Source organism: Triticum aestivum, chromosome 1A (assembly GCF_018294505.1).
Source record: "Triticum aestivum cultivar Chinese Spring chromosome 1A, IWGSC CS RefSeq v2.1, whole genome shotgun sequence".
NCBI lineage: Eukaryota > Viridiplantae > Streptophyta > Magnoliopsida > Poales > Poaceae > Triticum > Triticum aestivum.
The window spans coordinates 376,040,565-376,057,562 of record NC_057794.1 but is presented as its reverse complement, the minus strand read 5'-3'; positions in this window follow the sequence as shown (position 1 = coordinate 376,057,562).

Genomic DNA, 16,998 nt, shown 5'->3' with positions numbered 1-16,998 from the left:
GATTGACAACCCCTTTGTCGCATTGGGTGCAAGTTGGTGTTTGTTTGTGCAGGTATTCAGTGGCCTGTTGTGTTATCTCCTACTGGATTGATACCTTGGTTCTCAAAAGCTAAGGGAAAGACTTACTCTACTTTGCTACATCACCCTTTCCTCCTCAAGGGAAAAACCAATGCAAGCTCAAGAGGTAGCAGGAAGAATTTCTGGCGCCGTTGCCGGGGAGATCTACGCCAAGCCAAGACATACCAAGTACCCATCATAAACTCTCATCCCTTGCATTACATTATTTGCCATTCTCCTCTCATTTTCCTCTCCCACACTTCTAAAACGATTTTCGAAAAGATTCTCCTTTTCTTTGCCCTCTTTCCGTTCGTCTTCTTTGTTTGCTTTTTGTGTGCTCGTGTGTTGGATTGCTTGCTTTTTCACAATGACCCCCCCCCCCCAAAAAAAAACTTGACCCTCACCTTAGGAGGTTAGACCAAATTGAGAATAATGTTAGAAGCTTCATGTCTTTGCAATTTGAGCAGAACAATTTCTTTAGAAACAAGCTCAAGGAGCAGAAAAGCTTTATGGAATACATGAATAAAGAGCTTGATGATATGTCTAAAGAATTTTATGGGTTGAGATCTTAGTTTGCGCATCTTGAGAATTAGTAAGTCAAATATCTGATAAACGAGCTACTTTAGTAAACAAAATGGCCGCCAAACCAGAGGCTTTGAATAATGATGAAGATCTTAAAGTGATTGATGTGACTCCTATTGAATCTTTGGTTTCCAATATAAATCTTGATAAAGATGGGACTGGAGATGAGTCAACTTTAGTTAAAAGGCGTCCCAATGATTTGGAGTTTTTAGATCTTGATGCAAAAATTGATAAAAGTGGGATTAGAGAGGTCAAAACTTTAGGTAGCAATGAACCCACACTTTTGGATTTCAAGGGATTTAATTATGATAATTGTTCTTTAATAGATTGTATTTCCTTGTTGCAATCCATGTTGAATTCTCCTCATGCTTATAATCAAAACAAAGCTTTTACTAAGCATATCGTTGATGCTATGATGCAAACTTTCGAAGAAAATTTTGAATTGGAAGTTTATATTCCTAGAAAACTTTATGATGAGTGGGAACCTACTATTAAGATTAAGATTAAAGATTATGAATGCCATGCTTTGTGTGATTTGGGTGCTAGTGTTTCCACAATTCCAAAAACTCCTTGTGATGTGTTAGGTTTTCGTGAATTTGATGATTGTTCTTTCAATTTGCATCTTGCGGATTCTACTATTGAGAAACCTATAGGAAGGATTAATGATGTTCTTATTGTTGCAAATAGGAATTATGTGCCCATAGATTTGAAGGAAATATGCCCTAGAGGCAATAATAAAGTTGTTATTCATATTTCCTTATATCATGATAAATGTTTATTATTCATGCTAGAATTGTATTAACCGGAAACTTAGTACATGTGTGAATACATAGACAAACAGAGTGTCACTAGTATGCCTCTACTTGACTAGCTCGTTGGATCAAAGATGGTTAAGTTTCCTAGCCATAGACATGAGTTGTCATTTGATCAATGGGATCACATCATTAGATAATGATGTGATTGACTTGACCCATTCCGTTAGCTTAGCACTTGATCGTTTAGTTTATTGCTATTGCTTTTTTCATGACTTATACATGTTCCTATGACTATGAGATTATGCAACTCCCGAATACCGGAGGAACACTTTGTGTGCTATCAAACGTCACAACGTAACTGGATGACTATAAATATGCTCTACAGGTGTCTCCGATGGTGTTTGTTGAGTTGGCATAGATCGAGATTAGGATTTGTCACTCTGATTGTCGGAGAGGTATCTCTGGCCCTCTCGGTAATGCACATCAGTATAAGCCTTGCAAGCAATGTAACTAATGAGTTAGTTGCGAGATGATGCATTACAGAACGAGTAAAGAGACTTTCCGGTAATGAGATTGAACTAGGTATTGAGATACCGACGGTCGAATCTCGGGCAAGTAACATACCGATGACAAAGGGAACAATGTATGTTGTTATGCGGTTTGACCGATAAAGATCTTCGTAGAATATGTAGGAACCAATATGAGCATCCAGGTTCCGTTATTGGTTATTGACCAGAGATGAGTCTCAGTCATGTCTACATAGTTCTCGAACCCATAGGGTCCGCATGCTTGACGTCCGGTGATGATCGGTATTATGAGTTTATGTGTTTTGATGTACCGAAGGTAGTTAGGAGCCCCGGATGAGATCCGGGACATGACGAGGAGTCTCAAAATGGTCGAGACGTAAAGATTGATATATTGGACGACTATATCCGGACATTGGAAAGGTTCTAAGTGATTCGGGTATTTTTCGGAGTACCGGAGAGTTACAGGAATTCGTATTGGGCCTTAATGGGCCATACGGGAAAGGAGAATAAGGCCTCAAGGGTGGTCGCGCCCCTTCCCCATGGATTGGTCCGAATTGGACTAGGGAAAGGGGGCGCCCCTTCCTTCCTTCTCCTTCTCCCTTCCCCTTTTCCTATTCCATGTGGGAGGTGGAATCCTACTAGGACTCCACACTTTGGGCGCGCCCTATGAGGTCTGGCCTCCTCCTCCCTCCATCCTTTATATACATGGCCAGTGGGCACCCCATGAACACACAAATTGATCATTGATCTCTTAGCCGTGTGCGGTGCCCCCCTCCACCATAATCCACCTCGGTCATATCGTTGCAGTGCTTAGGCGAAGCCCTGCGCCAGTAGCTTCATCATCACCATCATCACGCCATCGTGTTGACGAAGCTCTCCCTCGACACTCTGCTGGATTGTGAGTTCGTGGGACGTCACCGAGACGAATGTGTGCAGATCGCGGAGGTGTCGTACTTTCGGTGTTAGGATCGGTCGATCGTGAAGACGTACAACTACATCAACTGCGTTGTCATAACGCTTCCGCTTACGGTCTACGATGGTATGTAGACAACACTCTCCCCTCTCGTTGCTATGCATCACCATGATCTTGCGTGTGCGTAGGAATTTTTTGAAATTACTACGTTCCCCAACAGTGGCATCCGAGCCAGGTTTATGCGTAGATGTTATATGCATGAGTAGAACACAAGTGAGTTGTGGACGATAATAGTCATACTACTTAGCAACATGTCATACTTTGATTCGGCGGTATTGTTGGATGAAGCGGCCCGGACCGACATTACGCGTACGCTTACGCGAGACTGGTTCTACCAACGTGCTTCGCACACAGGTGGCTGGCGGGTGTCAGTTTCTCCAACTTTAGTTGAATCGAGTGTGGCTACACCCGGTCCTTGTTGAAGGTTAAAACAGCACATAGTTGACGAAAAATCATTGTGGTTTTGATGCGTAGTTAAGAACGGTTCTTGCTAAGCCCGTAGCAGCCACATAAAACTTGCAACAACAAAGTAGAGGACGTCTAACTTGTTTTTGCAGGCCATGTTGTGATGTGATATGGTCAAGACGTGATGAGATATAAATTGTTCTATGAGATGATCATGTTTTGCTAAAGTTATCGACAACTGGTAGGAGCCTTATGGTTGTCTCTTTATTGCATATGATGCAAGCACCATATAATTGCTTTACTTTATCTCTATGCGATAGCAATAGTTGCAAAAGAAATAGTTGGCACGACGACCATGTGACGTCACATTGATAGAGATCAAGATGATGGAGATCATGGTGTCATGCCGGTGACGATGAAGATCATGACGGTACTTTGGAGATGGAGATCAAAGGCACAAGATGATGATGGCCATATCATGTTACATATTTTGATTGCATGTGATGTTTATCTTTTATACATCTTATTTTTCTTAGTTCGGCGGTAGCTTCATAAGATGATCTCTTACTTAAATTTCAAGGTATAAGTGATCTCCCTGAGTATGCACTGTTGTGACAGTTCTTCGTGCTGAGACACCACGTGATGATCGGGTGTGATAAGCTCTACGTTCACATACAACGGGTGCAAGCCAGTTTTGCACACGCAGAATACTCAGGTTAAACTTGACGAGCCTAGCATATGCAGATATGGCCTCGGAACACTGGAGACCGAAAGGTCGAGCGTGAATCATATAGTAGATATGATCAACATAGTGATGTTCACCATTGAAAACCACTCCATCTCATGTGATGATCGGACATGGTTTAGTTGATTTGGATCACATGATCATGTAGATGACTCGAGGGATGTCTATATATGTGGAAGTTCTTAAGTAATATAATTAATTGAACTTTAATTTATCATGAACTTAGTGCTGATAGTATTTGCATAACTATGTTGTAGATCAATAGCTCGCGATGTAGCTCCCCGTTTTTTATATGTTCCTAGAGAAAAATAAGTTGAAAAATGATAGTACCAATGATGCGGATTTGGTCCGTGATCTGAGGATTGTACTCATTGCTGCACAGAAGAATTACGTCGTTGACGCACCGCTAGGTGACAGACCTATTGCAGGAGCAGATGCATATGTTATGAACGTTTGACAAAACTCGGTATGATGACTACTTGATAGTTTAGTGCACCATGCTTTACGGCTGAGAACCGGGACTTCAAAAATGTTTTGAACACCATAGAGCATATAAGATGTTCCAAGAGTTGAAATTGGTATTTCATACTCATGCCTGTGTCGAGAGGTATGGTACCTCTGACAGTACTTTGCCTACAAGATGGAGGAGAATAGCTCAACCGGTGAGCATGTGCTCAAATTGTCTGGGTACTACAATTACTTGAATCAAGTGGGAGTTAATCTTCCAGATAAGATAGTGATTGATAGAATTCTCTAGTCACTATCACCAAGTTACTAGAACTTCATGATGAACTATAATATGCAAGGGATAATGGAAACATTCCCAAGCTCTTCGCGATGCTGAAATCGGCGAAGGTAGAAATCAAGAAAAAATCATCAAGTCTTGATGGTTGACAAGACCACTAGTTTCAAGTAAAAGGGCAAGGGAAATAAAGGGAACTTCAAAAAGAATGGCAAGCAAGTTGTCACTCCCGTGAAGAAGCCCAAAGCTAAAGACCTAAGCCTGAAACTGAGTGCTTCTACTGCAAAAGGGAATAGTCACTGGAAGCGGAACTACCCCAAATAATTGGCGATAAGAAGGATGGCAAAGTGAACAAAAGTATATTTGATATACATGTTACTGATGTGTACTTTACTAGTGTTTATAGCAACCCCTCGGTATTTGATACTGGTTCAGTTGCTAAGAGTAGTAACTCGAAATAGGAGTTGCAAAATAAACAGAGACTAGTTAAGGGCGAGGTGATGATGTGTGATGGAAGTGATTCCAAGGTTGATAAGATCACCATCACACACTTCCTTTACCTCCGGGATTAGTGTTGAACCTAAAATAAATGTTATTTCGTGTTTGCGTTGAGCATGAATATGATTGGATCATGTTTATTGCAATACGGTTATTCATTTAAGTCAAAGAATAATTGTTGTTCTATTTACATGAATAAAACCTTCTATGGTCATACACTCAATATAAATGGTTTATTGAATCTCGATCGTAGTGATACACATATTCATAAATATTGAAGCCAAAAGATGCAAAGTTAATAATCATAATGCAACTTATTTGTGGCACTACCGTTTAGGTCATATTGGTGTAAAGCGCATGAAGAAACTCCATGCTGATGGGCTTTTGGAATCACTTGATTATGAATCACTTTAGGCTTGCGAACCATCTAAATCATTCCATGCTCGGCTTTCTCTCGATAATCGTTCCATGCTCGATACTTCTTTTACTGGTTCTTTTATGATGAAGACTATTGAATTCAAATGGGATTTATTGGAGAGAATTAAACGCAACTCTGAAGATTGGGATCTCGACAAAGGTAAGGAGTTAGGTATAACACCTAAGTTTGATTGTGTTAAATCTTTTATGGATACCGATGTTTTCCGTAAATTTAGCACTAAATATGGACTTGACTCTGAGATAGTAGCTTCTTTCTGTGAATCCTTTGCTACTCATGTTGATCTCCCTAAGGAGAAGTGGTTTAAATATAATCCTCCCATTGAAGTAAAAGTAGTTGCACCTATTAAAGTTGAAGAAAAGACTATCACTTATAATGATTATGTTGTTCCTACTGCTGATATTGAGAAACCACCTTTCCCTGTTAGAATAAAGGATCATGCTAAAGCTTCAACTGTGGTTCGTAAGAGTAATACTAGAACACCTACACCCTCCGAGCAAATTAAAGTTGAACCTAGTGTTGCGATGGTTAAAGATCTCTTGGTCGATAATATTGATGGGCATGTTATTTACTTATGTGATGAACCTGCTAGAATTGCTAGGCCCGATACTAAAAATAAACATAGACCTGTTGTCGGCATGTTTGTTGTCGGTGTCAAAACCGGCGGATCTCGGGTAGGGGGTCCCGAACTGTGCGTCTAGGCCGGATGGTAACAGGAGACAAGGGACACGAAGTTTTACCTAGGTTCGGGCCCTCTCGATGGAGGTAAAACCCTACGTCCTGCTTGATTAATATTGATGATATAGGTAGTAGAAGAGTAGATCTACCACGAGATCGAGGAGGCTAAACCCTAGAAGCTAGCCTATGGTATGATTGTTGATGTGTATGTTGTCCTACGGACTAAAAACCTCCGGTTTATATAGACACCGGATAGGGTTAGGGCTACATGGAGTCGGTTACAATGGTAGGAGATCTTCATATCCGTATCGCCAAGTTTGCCTTCCACGCCAAGGAAAGTCCCTTCCAGACACGGGACGGAGTCTTCAATCTTGTATCTTCATAGTCTAGGAGTCTGGCTGAAGGTATAGTCCGGCTATCCGAACACCCCCTAATACAGGACTCCCTCAGTAGCCCCTGAACCAGGCTTCAATGACGACGACTTCGGCCCGCAGATTGTCTTCGGCATTGCAAGGCGGATTCCTCCTCCAAGTACTTCATAGAAGATTTTGAACGCAAAGATAGTGTCCAGCTCTGCAAAATAAGTTTCCACATATTGCCATAGAGAGAATAATATTTGCACAAATCTAATCTGCTGACGTATTTCGTAGTGTGACATCACACCACGACCAAGCTTTTATTCGAACCGTTTTACTGTCCCATCTCAGCGCGTTATGCGAGGCGGTTTCCTTGGCACGTCTTGTTAAAGCAGAGATCGTGTTCCCTTATTCCGGGATTCTCATCAATACGGGCGTGGGTAACCCAACCGCGCCATTGATTACGGCGCTTGGAGATAAGCGAGTTTTACCAGGCTGGTGGGGACATGTAGTTGCGTCCACCCATATAAGGGGATAAGGATCCACCTTCTCACCTACGCCTTCTTCCTCCTTCGCCTATCCATTCTTGCGCACTCGAGCTCTAGCGCCCAAGTCCGCACTCCCAACCTCAACCTTCTCCAGCCATGTCCGGAGCGGGAGGCAAGTGGATGGTCTCCTCCGTCACGGACGGACATATCAAAAAGCTGAGGAAGGCCGGATACCTGTCTAACGACATCGCGTACCGGCTGCCCGAAAAGGGGCAGCTCATCCCCACCCCTAGGCCCCATGAGAGGGTGGTGTTCCTCCCCCATTTCCTCCGCGGACTAGGCTTCCCTCTCCACCCATTTGTCCGGGGGCTCATGTTCTACTACGGCCTGGATTTCCACGATCTGGCCCCGAACTTCGTCCTCAACATCTCGGCGTTTATCGTCGTGTGCGAGGCCTTCCTCTGCATCCACCCCCATTTCGGCCTATGGCTCAAGACTTTCAACGTCTAGCCGAAGGTGGTGCGCGGCAGCCAGGCGGAGTGCGGAGGCGCCATGGTGGGCAAGATGGCCAACGTCCTCTGGCTCGAGGGCTCCTTTGTGGAGACCCTGAAGGGGTGGCAATCGGGGTGGTTTTACATCACCGAGCCGCGCGACGCCGAATGGGTCGCGCCCCCCGAGTTCCGGTCCGGACCCCCAACGCGGCTCACGTCCTGGAAAGAGACGGGCCTGTCATGGGGTAAAAAAGGAGAGCTGGCCAGACTCCAAACATGCGTCAAAACCCTGGTGGACAAGAAGCTCAAACTTGTGAACGTAGTCCAGGTTATGCTCATCAGCTTGATCCTCCCGTGCCAACAACGAGCTTTCAACCTGTGGGAGTTTGACCCGGCGCGGCACCAGACTCTGAGCAGGCTCTTCGACACGACGTACGAAGATGCCTGGAAGGTGCTTTTCAAGGGCGCCGAGGCTCCCACATCCGCTACTGAGGATCGCGGATTCAGTGTGCAGCGTCACGCTCTCGCGGTAAGCTGTTTTTTCCTTTTACAGGGTATCAGTTTTTCATAGTTTGACTCCATGCGGGATCTAAACTCCCTTACCTTTGACAGGATTGGCAGGTGGCATCCGGACAGATCAATTGTCCGGCTCCTTTGCCCGAAGGCCCAGTGGATGCTCGCTTAGCGAAGCTGCTGGTTCCGGCACCCTATGTGGTGCCGGAGAAGAAGGTCAAGAAGAAGGCCACGGGGACTTGAAAGAGTGCCCGACGCCCGTAGGTGTCGGATTCATCATCCGATGAATCCAAGACGCACTCCTCCCGTGAAGACGAGGAGGAGGAAGAAGAGACCCCTTCCCCTCCAGTGGGGGAAGGGAAGAAAAGGAAGGCCGCCCCAACTGGGGAGGCCGAAGGGTCCAAGAAGGGGAAAACCCTTCCTCCGGACTGCTCCATCAACGCCGACGGTGGCGGAGAGGAGTGGGCGCCTAGGGCCAAGCCCCTGGCAAAATCGTAAGTATCCGAATACCAGAGTAATTCATAGTATTCGTTTATTGCACAGCTTTCCCTTACATCGAATATGTTTATGCAGCCCACCCAAAGACCGGCTCGACGCATCGTCGAGGGGCTCACTGGACTCGTCGGATGTGAACTCGCTTCCGACGGCTTCCTCCCCCCGCCCTACGGATGACACCGAAGTGTTGTCTCGACAGGTTCTAAGCCAGGAGGAGGTGATCCTGGAGGCGCCGCAAGGCGACCTCCCAGACTCCAGGAGTAAAGGGGATGAAACCCCTCAGGGTTCCAAGTCCGGCTCTAGGCCGGACACCGCTCCGGAACCTTCAACGGTTCCAGAGTCCGGCGGGGGACCTCCTTCCAAGAGGAGCAAGTCCACCGTGCCAGCGGCCCCCGTCCAACCGGAGGCGCCGGAAAATATGTTGGAGGCGCTCCAAGGCGCCTCCATCGACGAGGAGCACCGCGCTATTATGAGTGCGGTGGTCCAGAAGGTTCAGTCCGACAAAGACAGACTAACTGAAGCTTGTACTAGCCTTTTGACAGGCTTTGAGGTAAGTAAAGGAAGTGTAAATAATAGTACCGCATAGACAGTAGCCCCTGATGCTCTGTTTGGCGTTCGGGAAGAAAAGCAGAATAGAGGATCAAATAAAATTCGCAGGAGTCTAACAAAAGGAGTCAATATGCGAATGCAGGCTTCTCTGCTTGCGTCCGCCGCACTGACTGCGGAAGTGGACATGCTAAAGCAGAACCTCGAGCGATCCGAGCAAGAGCTCGGTCGTGCCAAGAAGCAGCTCGAGGACAATGAAGGTAAGAAATACCTTGTTTAAATACATATAAAAAAGGTGCAATTGCAAAAAATGACAGGATTATCATGGCTATTATAGGGGCCACGTCTGAGGTGGCGACCCTTAAGCAAGCGCTGGACGAGGCCAAAAAGAGGGCGGCCTCGGAGCGCATCGAGCGGGAGAAGTATGAGGCCGAGGTTGGCAAGGTGCGGCAAGAGCTCCATGCTCTCATGGAAAAACATGAGAGTTTGGAGCTTGACTCAAAGACGCAAGCGTCCGAGCTTGCGGTGGCTATTGAAAATGCCAAATCTGCCAAGGCCGAATCCTAGAAGACCCTCCAGGAGTTGGATGAGGTGAAGAAGATAGCGGCGGATAAGGCATTCTTTATGCAAAGCAAATACATAAACGTGAGTTACTTGTTACTTACCCGAATCCGGAGCTCTCCAGGAGCGTTCACAGATCTTCCCCGAAGTGTGTCCGATGCCGCCGCATTCTATCGAGCCGAGGAGGGCAGCTCGATGGAGAAGGTGTTCGGGTCTCAGTACACTGAGGCCGGACACCCCGTGCCCCTGAGCGACCAGCTGAAGCAACTAGTCGAGCTCCACAAGGCGGCCGAACAAGCCATGAAGGGCCTCATTGTTCGGCTGTGGCCTAGAGGGGCACTGCCTGGGAGCTATTTCGGGCTGGTGCAGCGACTGGTGGAGGCCTGTCCAAGGCTCGAAGTCATCAAGTGCTCCGTCTGCATTGAGGGTGCCCGTAGGGCCCTTGCCCGTGCTAAGGTGCACTGGGGCAAGCTGGATGCTGAGAAGCTTGTGAAGGACGGGCCACCGCCGGGGAAAGAGCATCGCAAGCCCGAGAATTACTATAAGGATGTTCTGAAGGGTGCCCGCCTTGTGGTGGATGAATGTTCTAGGGATGTAATTTTTGAGTGAAACTTGCTCGTTTTGTCCTGTGCGCTGAAAACTTGTTTATATGCGCCAAGCAATGCTGTTGGAATTTAAAATATTACCTTCTGTGCGGCTGTTTATCAATTCTGAGAGATGGCGAGTCGTCGGCTTCTGCCCCCGTGCCGCTAGTGCTGGGTTGTTCGGGGATAAACCTGAGCGCTCTTTTTCCCATGTTTGGGTCCTTCGAGGGAGGCGCTCAGCCCAACGAACAAGGCAATCGGACTATAATGCGTGAACACTCTCACTTAGCCATAGAATTCTATAATTTTAAATTTCGGCGAAGCCCCTGGTATTCGGAAGACCGAGTTCGGGGCGCTATCCACGCCTTGGCCGGACAGAGCCGGCTCCTCGCCCTAAGCGGCATAAGTCTTTAGGGACTCGAAAAAACCTCTCGAACAGCGACCAGCTCTCGCTTCATCATGACAGTCAGTTTTAGCTTTCTCCACTGAGGTGCTCGACCTAGCTCAACCGGGGCACAATCGCAGTGGTTCTCCTAGTGCTACCTTAGCCGATATAGCGGAACGTAAGGCACAAAAACATAGGAGCCAGGCAAACCCAACTATTGACCTAAGACATGATTCGGAGCTGATGCATATAATGCTATAAGTTCGGGGTGCCGCACTTGTTAAAGTGTTCGGGCTTCTCACACCATATTGAGGGGTACTAACGCCCCTGGCGTATTTTGGCCGTACCAACGTGTACGGGTGCAACATGTCGTTAAGGAACATATATAAAGAAAAAAAGGTAATGCAAAAATAGACGAAAGCTATGCATTGTTTATTAAAAAGGGCTGCGATCAAAGCAGAACGATACAAATAATGCGATAAGTGGAAGGTTGGACTAGTTAACATGTCCGTTCGAAGGGCAAGCTGCGGAATAGTATGCTGAACGGGTATACTGCTCGTGATAGAGACCACCTAGGAGTTCCGTAGTGCGGCATGGCTTGTCTGCTTCCCTGGTTCTTGCATCGTTTATGCGACAATTGAACTGTCGAATAGGCCTTCCGAAGGATGAAGTCCTGAAAGTAAGAGAAAATTAAAAAAATCGGCAGCCCCTGGTACGGTTTAAGCCGTGTTTTGGGCGTGCCGTGATGGTGCCCCTCCCCTTGTGCCCATGGTATCTCTAGAGCGTAGTTATGTATGCGAAGTACTAGCGTCGCCTTTTTGTGAGGGTTGGGGTTGGGGCCGCATTGCTACGCCTGCTCGGATCATGCCAGGCGGTCTTGTTGTAGGTTACTCCGGGAGCGCTTGACGGTGTCCAGTCGTTTAGTGGCCGGACTGGAGAACTGCCTGGAGAGGCTGCTTTGAACTTCCGCTGCAACGGCCGCCGTGTGCTCCTCCGTTCGGAGGGAGCGTTCGGTGTTTCCATTGACTGTAATTACTCCTCGAGGGTCTGGCATCTTGAGCTTAAGGTATGCGTAATGCGGTACCGCATTGAACTTAGCGAATGCGGTTCGCCCGAGCAGTGCGTGATAGCCACTGCGGAATGGGACTATGTAGAAGATTAACTCCTCGCTTCGGAAATTATCCGGATATCCGAAGACCACTTCAAGTGTGACTGAGCCTGTATAGTTGGCCTCTACACCTGGTATTACGCCTTTAAAGGTCGTTTTGGTGGGCTTAATCCTCGAGGGATCTATGCCCATTTTCCACACTGTATCCTGGTAAAGCAGGTTCAAGCTACTGCCGCAGTCCATAAGGACTCTAGTGAGATGAAATCCGTCAATAATTGGGTCTAGAACCAATGCGGCGAATCCTCCATGACGGATGCTACTGGGATGGTCCCTTCGATCAAAGGTGATCGGGCAGGAGGACCATGGGTTGAACTTTGGGGCGACTGGCTCTACCACGTATACGTCCCTTAACGCGCGCTTCCTCTCCCTTTTGGGGACGTGGGTTGCGTATATCATGTTCACCGTCCGCACTTGTGGGGGAAACCCTTCTGTCCATTGTTGCTCGGCGGCCGGGGCTCCTCGTCGTCATCGCTATGCAGTCCCTTGTCTTCATTTTCGGCATTTAACTTGCCTGCCTGCTTGAACACCCAACAATCCTTGTTGGTCTGATTGGCCGGCTTTTCGGGGGTGCCATGTATCTGGCACAAGCGGTCGAGTATACGGTCCAAACTGGATGGGCCCCTAGGATTCCTTTTGAATGGCTTTTTCCCTGACCGGATTTAGAGCCTCTGAATTTGGCATTAACTGCCGTATCCTCAGCATTGTCGCCGTTCATGTGGCGCTTCTGCTTGTTGCGACGCGACCTGCCACTATTGTCCCTGGTGTCCGAATTACCAGGGTTCTTGGTCATATTGTTGCTACGAGCAAGCCAGCTGTCTTCTCCCGCGCAAAATTGGGTCATGAGTGTCATGAGTGCTGCCATAGATTTCGGCTTTTCCTGTCCAAGGTGCCGGGCCAGCCACTCGTCACGGATATTGTGTTTGAAGGCTGCTAGGGCCTCAGCATCCGGACAGTCGACTATTTGATTTTTCTTTGTTAGGAACCGTGTCGAGAATTGCCTGGCCGATTCCTCTGGCTGCTGAATTACGTGACTTAGGTCATCGGCGTCTGGGGGTCACACATAAGTGCCCTGGAAATTGTCGAGGAATGCGGCTTCCAGGTCCTCCCAACAACTGATTGATCCTGTTGGCAAGCTGTTAAGCCAATGCCGAGCTGGTCCTTTAAGCTTGAGTGGGAGGTATTTGATGGTGTGGAAATCATCGCCGCGGGCCATGTGGATATGAAGGAGATAATCCTCGATCTATACCGCATGATCTGTTGTGCCATCATATGATTCGATGTTCATGGGTTTGAAACCCTCGGGGATTTGATGATCCATTATTTCGTCTGTAAAGCAGAGTGGGTGTGCAGCGCCTCTGTACTGGGCTATATCGTGACGTAGCTCCAATGAGCCTTGTCTACTGTGTTCGGCCCCGCCGAATTTGTGGCCGGTGTGACGGTTACCGTCTCGAGCCATGGGGCGCCCACTCGATCCGTAGATCGATCTTGTTTGCCTTGCCTTGTCCTCCAACATGTCTCGTAAGTCCGGCGCATATTCCCGTGCCTTGGTATGGGGTGCGGCTTGAGTGGAGGGCCGAGAGGCCTCTCTGTCGCGACCACGAGGTGGCCGATCGGCCGCATCAAGTGCTTCCTCCTCTAATCGGGGTAGCAACATGCGCTTTGGGTAGCTCTTGGAGGGGCGTTCGAGTTTATGCTCTTCGGTCGCAAGGACTTCAGTCCATCTGTTGACTAGCAAATCTTGATCAGCTCTAAGCTGTTGCTGTTTTTTCTTGAGGCTTCTTGCCGTGGCCATAAGCCTGCGTTGAAAACGCTTTTGCTCGACGGGATCCTCTGGCACGACAAATTCGTCGTCGTCGAGGCTTGCCTCGTCTTTGGAGGGAGGCATATAATTATCGTCCTCGACCTCTCTGTCAGCCGCTCTCTCATGAGGGCTGGTTTCTCCATCCTCCTGTGCTAAATCTTGCTGGAGGGGGTTTTCTTCGGCGCTTTCCAGAGTATTATTATCTCCTGTGCTAGAATCACCGTGTTTGTTTTGGCGGGATTTTGAGCGGCGCCGCTGACGCTGGCGCTTAGGCTGTTTCTTGGAGGGGTCATCCTCCACTGTTCCATCGCCATCTCCCTCTTTTGGGGTATCCACCATGTATATGTCATACGATGAGGTGGCTTTCCAGGGCCTGATAGGCGCTGGTTCTTCATCGTCTCCTTCATCGGCGTCCATACCGTCGATGTCTTCGGAGTCGAAGTCGAGCATGTCGGTTAAGTCGTCGACAGTGGCTACAAAGTGGGTGGTGGGTGGGTTTTGAATTTCTTCATCGTCCGAGTCCCAACCTTGCTGACCGTAGTCTGGCCAGGGCTCTCCTGATAAAGAGAGAGACTTCAGTGTCTTCAGAATATCGCCGAAAGGTGAGTGCTGAAAGATGTCCACGGCAGTAAACTCCATGATCGGCGCCCAATCGGATTCGATCGGCAGGGGTGCGGAGGGTTCGGAGTCCGGAGAGGAGTCCGGCTCCTTGGAGTCACGAGTTTTGCAGAGTGCGGGGCTGGTGTTCGGCTCGATCACCGTTGGGATCGCAGCCCCTGAGGCGGCGTCCAACCACCCATCCTCAATCAGCGCAGTTGGCTCCGAATTAAGGGTCGAAGCCGATGCGGGTGCAGCCTCCAGGGCACTGTTCGGCGGTAGAGCTAGATCATGCTCGTCGTGACAGTGCGGCGCGCTTGACAGTGGCTCGAATCCGTCGAAGATCAAGTCCTCGCGGATGTTAGCCGTGTAGTTTAAGCTTCCAAATCTGACCTGACGGCCAGGGGCATAGCTTTCGATCTGCTCCAGATGGCCAAGTGAATTGGCCCACAGTGCGAAGCCACCAAAGACGAAGATCTATCCGGGGAGGAAGGTCTCACCCTGGACTGCATCGCCATTGATGATCGTAGGAGCCATCAAGCCTGACGGCAATGACACAGAGGAACTCTCAATGAAAGCACCAATGTCGGTGTCAAAACCGGCGGATCTCGGGTAGGGGGTCCCGAACTGTGCATCTAGGCCGGATGGTAACAGGAGACAAGGGACACGAAGTTTTACCTAGGTTCGGGCCCTCTCGATGGAGGTAAAACCCTACGTCCTGCTTGATTAATATTGATGATATAGGTAGTACAAGAGTAGATCTACCATGAGATCGAGGAGGCTAAACCCTAGAAGCTAGCCTATGGTATGATTGTTGATGTGTATGTTGTCCTACGGACTAAAACCCTCCGGTTTATAGACACCAGGTAGGGTTAGGGTTACATGGAGTCGGTTACAATGGTAGGAGATCTTCATATCCGTATCGCCAAGCTTGCCTTCCACGCCAAGGAAAGTCCCTTCCGGACACGGGACGGAGTCTTCAATCTTGTATCTTCTTAGTCCAGGAGTCCGGCTGAAGGTATAGTCCGGCTATCCCAACACCCCCTAATCCAGGACTCCCTCACCTGTTATTTCTGTTAAAATAGGAGATCATTGCTATTATGGCTTATGTGATATGGGTGCTAGTGCAAGTGCAATACCTCATTCCTTATATAAATAAATTATGCATGATATTGCACCTGCTGAGTTAGAGGAAATTGATGTTACAATTAAGCTTGCCAATAGAGACACTATTTCACCAGTTGGGATTGTTAGAGATGTTGAAGTCTTGTGTGGGAAAGTTAAATATCGTACTGATTTTCTTGTTCTTGGTTCCCCACAAGATAACTTTTGTCCCATTATATTTGGTAGACCCTGCTTGAATACTGTTAATGCTAAGATAGATTGCAATAAGGATATTGTTTCTGTTGGTTTGGGCCATATGTCTCATGAATTTAATTTTGCTAAATTTCATAGACAACCCCATGATAAATAATTGCCTAGTAAAGATGAAATTATTGGTCTTGCTTCTATTGCCGCGCCTCCTAGTGATCCTTTAGAACAATATTTGCTAGACCATGAAAATGATATGTTTATGAATGAAAGATGGGAAATAGATGAAATATTCTTTAAACAAGGACCTATTTTGAAACACAACTTGCCTATTGAAATCCTTGGGGATCCTCTTCCACCTAAGGGTGATCCCGTGTTTGAGATTAAACCTTTACCCAATACTCTTAAATATGCTTATCTTGATGAGAAAGAGATATATCATGTTCTTATTAGTGCTAACCTTTCAGAGCATGAATAAAAGAAATTATTGAAAACTCTGAAGAAGCACCATGCTGCTATTGGATGTAGTCTTGATGATCTTAAGGGCATTAGTCCCACTCTATGCCATCACAAAATAAAATTGGAGAAAGACGCGAAACCGTTTGTTGAGCACCAACGATGGTTAAATCCTAAGATGAAAGAAGTGGTAAGAAAAGAAATACTAAAACTTCTGGAGGCAGGTATAATTTATCCCATTGCTGATAGTTAGTGGGTAAGTCCTGTCCATTGTGTCTCTAAGAAGGAAGGTTTACCGTTGTTCCTAATGGTAAAGATGAATTGATCCCACAAAGAATTGTTACAGGTTATAGAATGGCAATTGATTTCCGCAAATTAAATAAAGCTACTAAAAAGGATCATTACCCTTTACCTTTTATTGATCAAATGCTGGAAAGATTATCCAAACACACACATTTATGCTTTCTAGATGGTTATTCTGGTTTCTCTCAAATACCTATGTCAAAAGAGGGTCAAGAAAAGACAACTTTCACTTGCCCTTTCGGTACCTTTGCTTATAGACGTATGCCTTTTGGTTTATGCAATGCACCTACTACCTTTCAAAGATGTATGACTGCTATATTCTCTTACTTTTTTGAAAAGATTGTTGAGGTTTTCATGGATGATTTCTGTGTATATGGAACTTCTTTTGATGATTGCTTAAGTAACCATGATCGAGTTTTGCAGAGATGTGAAGAAACTAATCTTGTCTTGAATTGGGAGAAGTGCCACTTTATGGTTAATGAAGGTATTGTCTTGGGGCATAATACTTCTGAAAAAGGTATTGAAGTTGATAAAGCTAAAGTTGA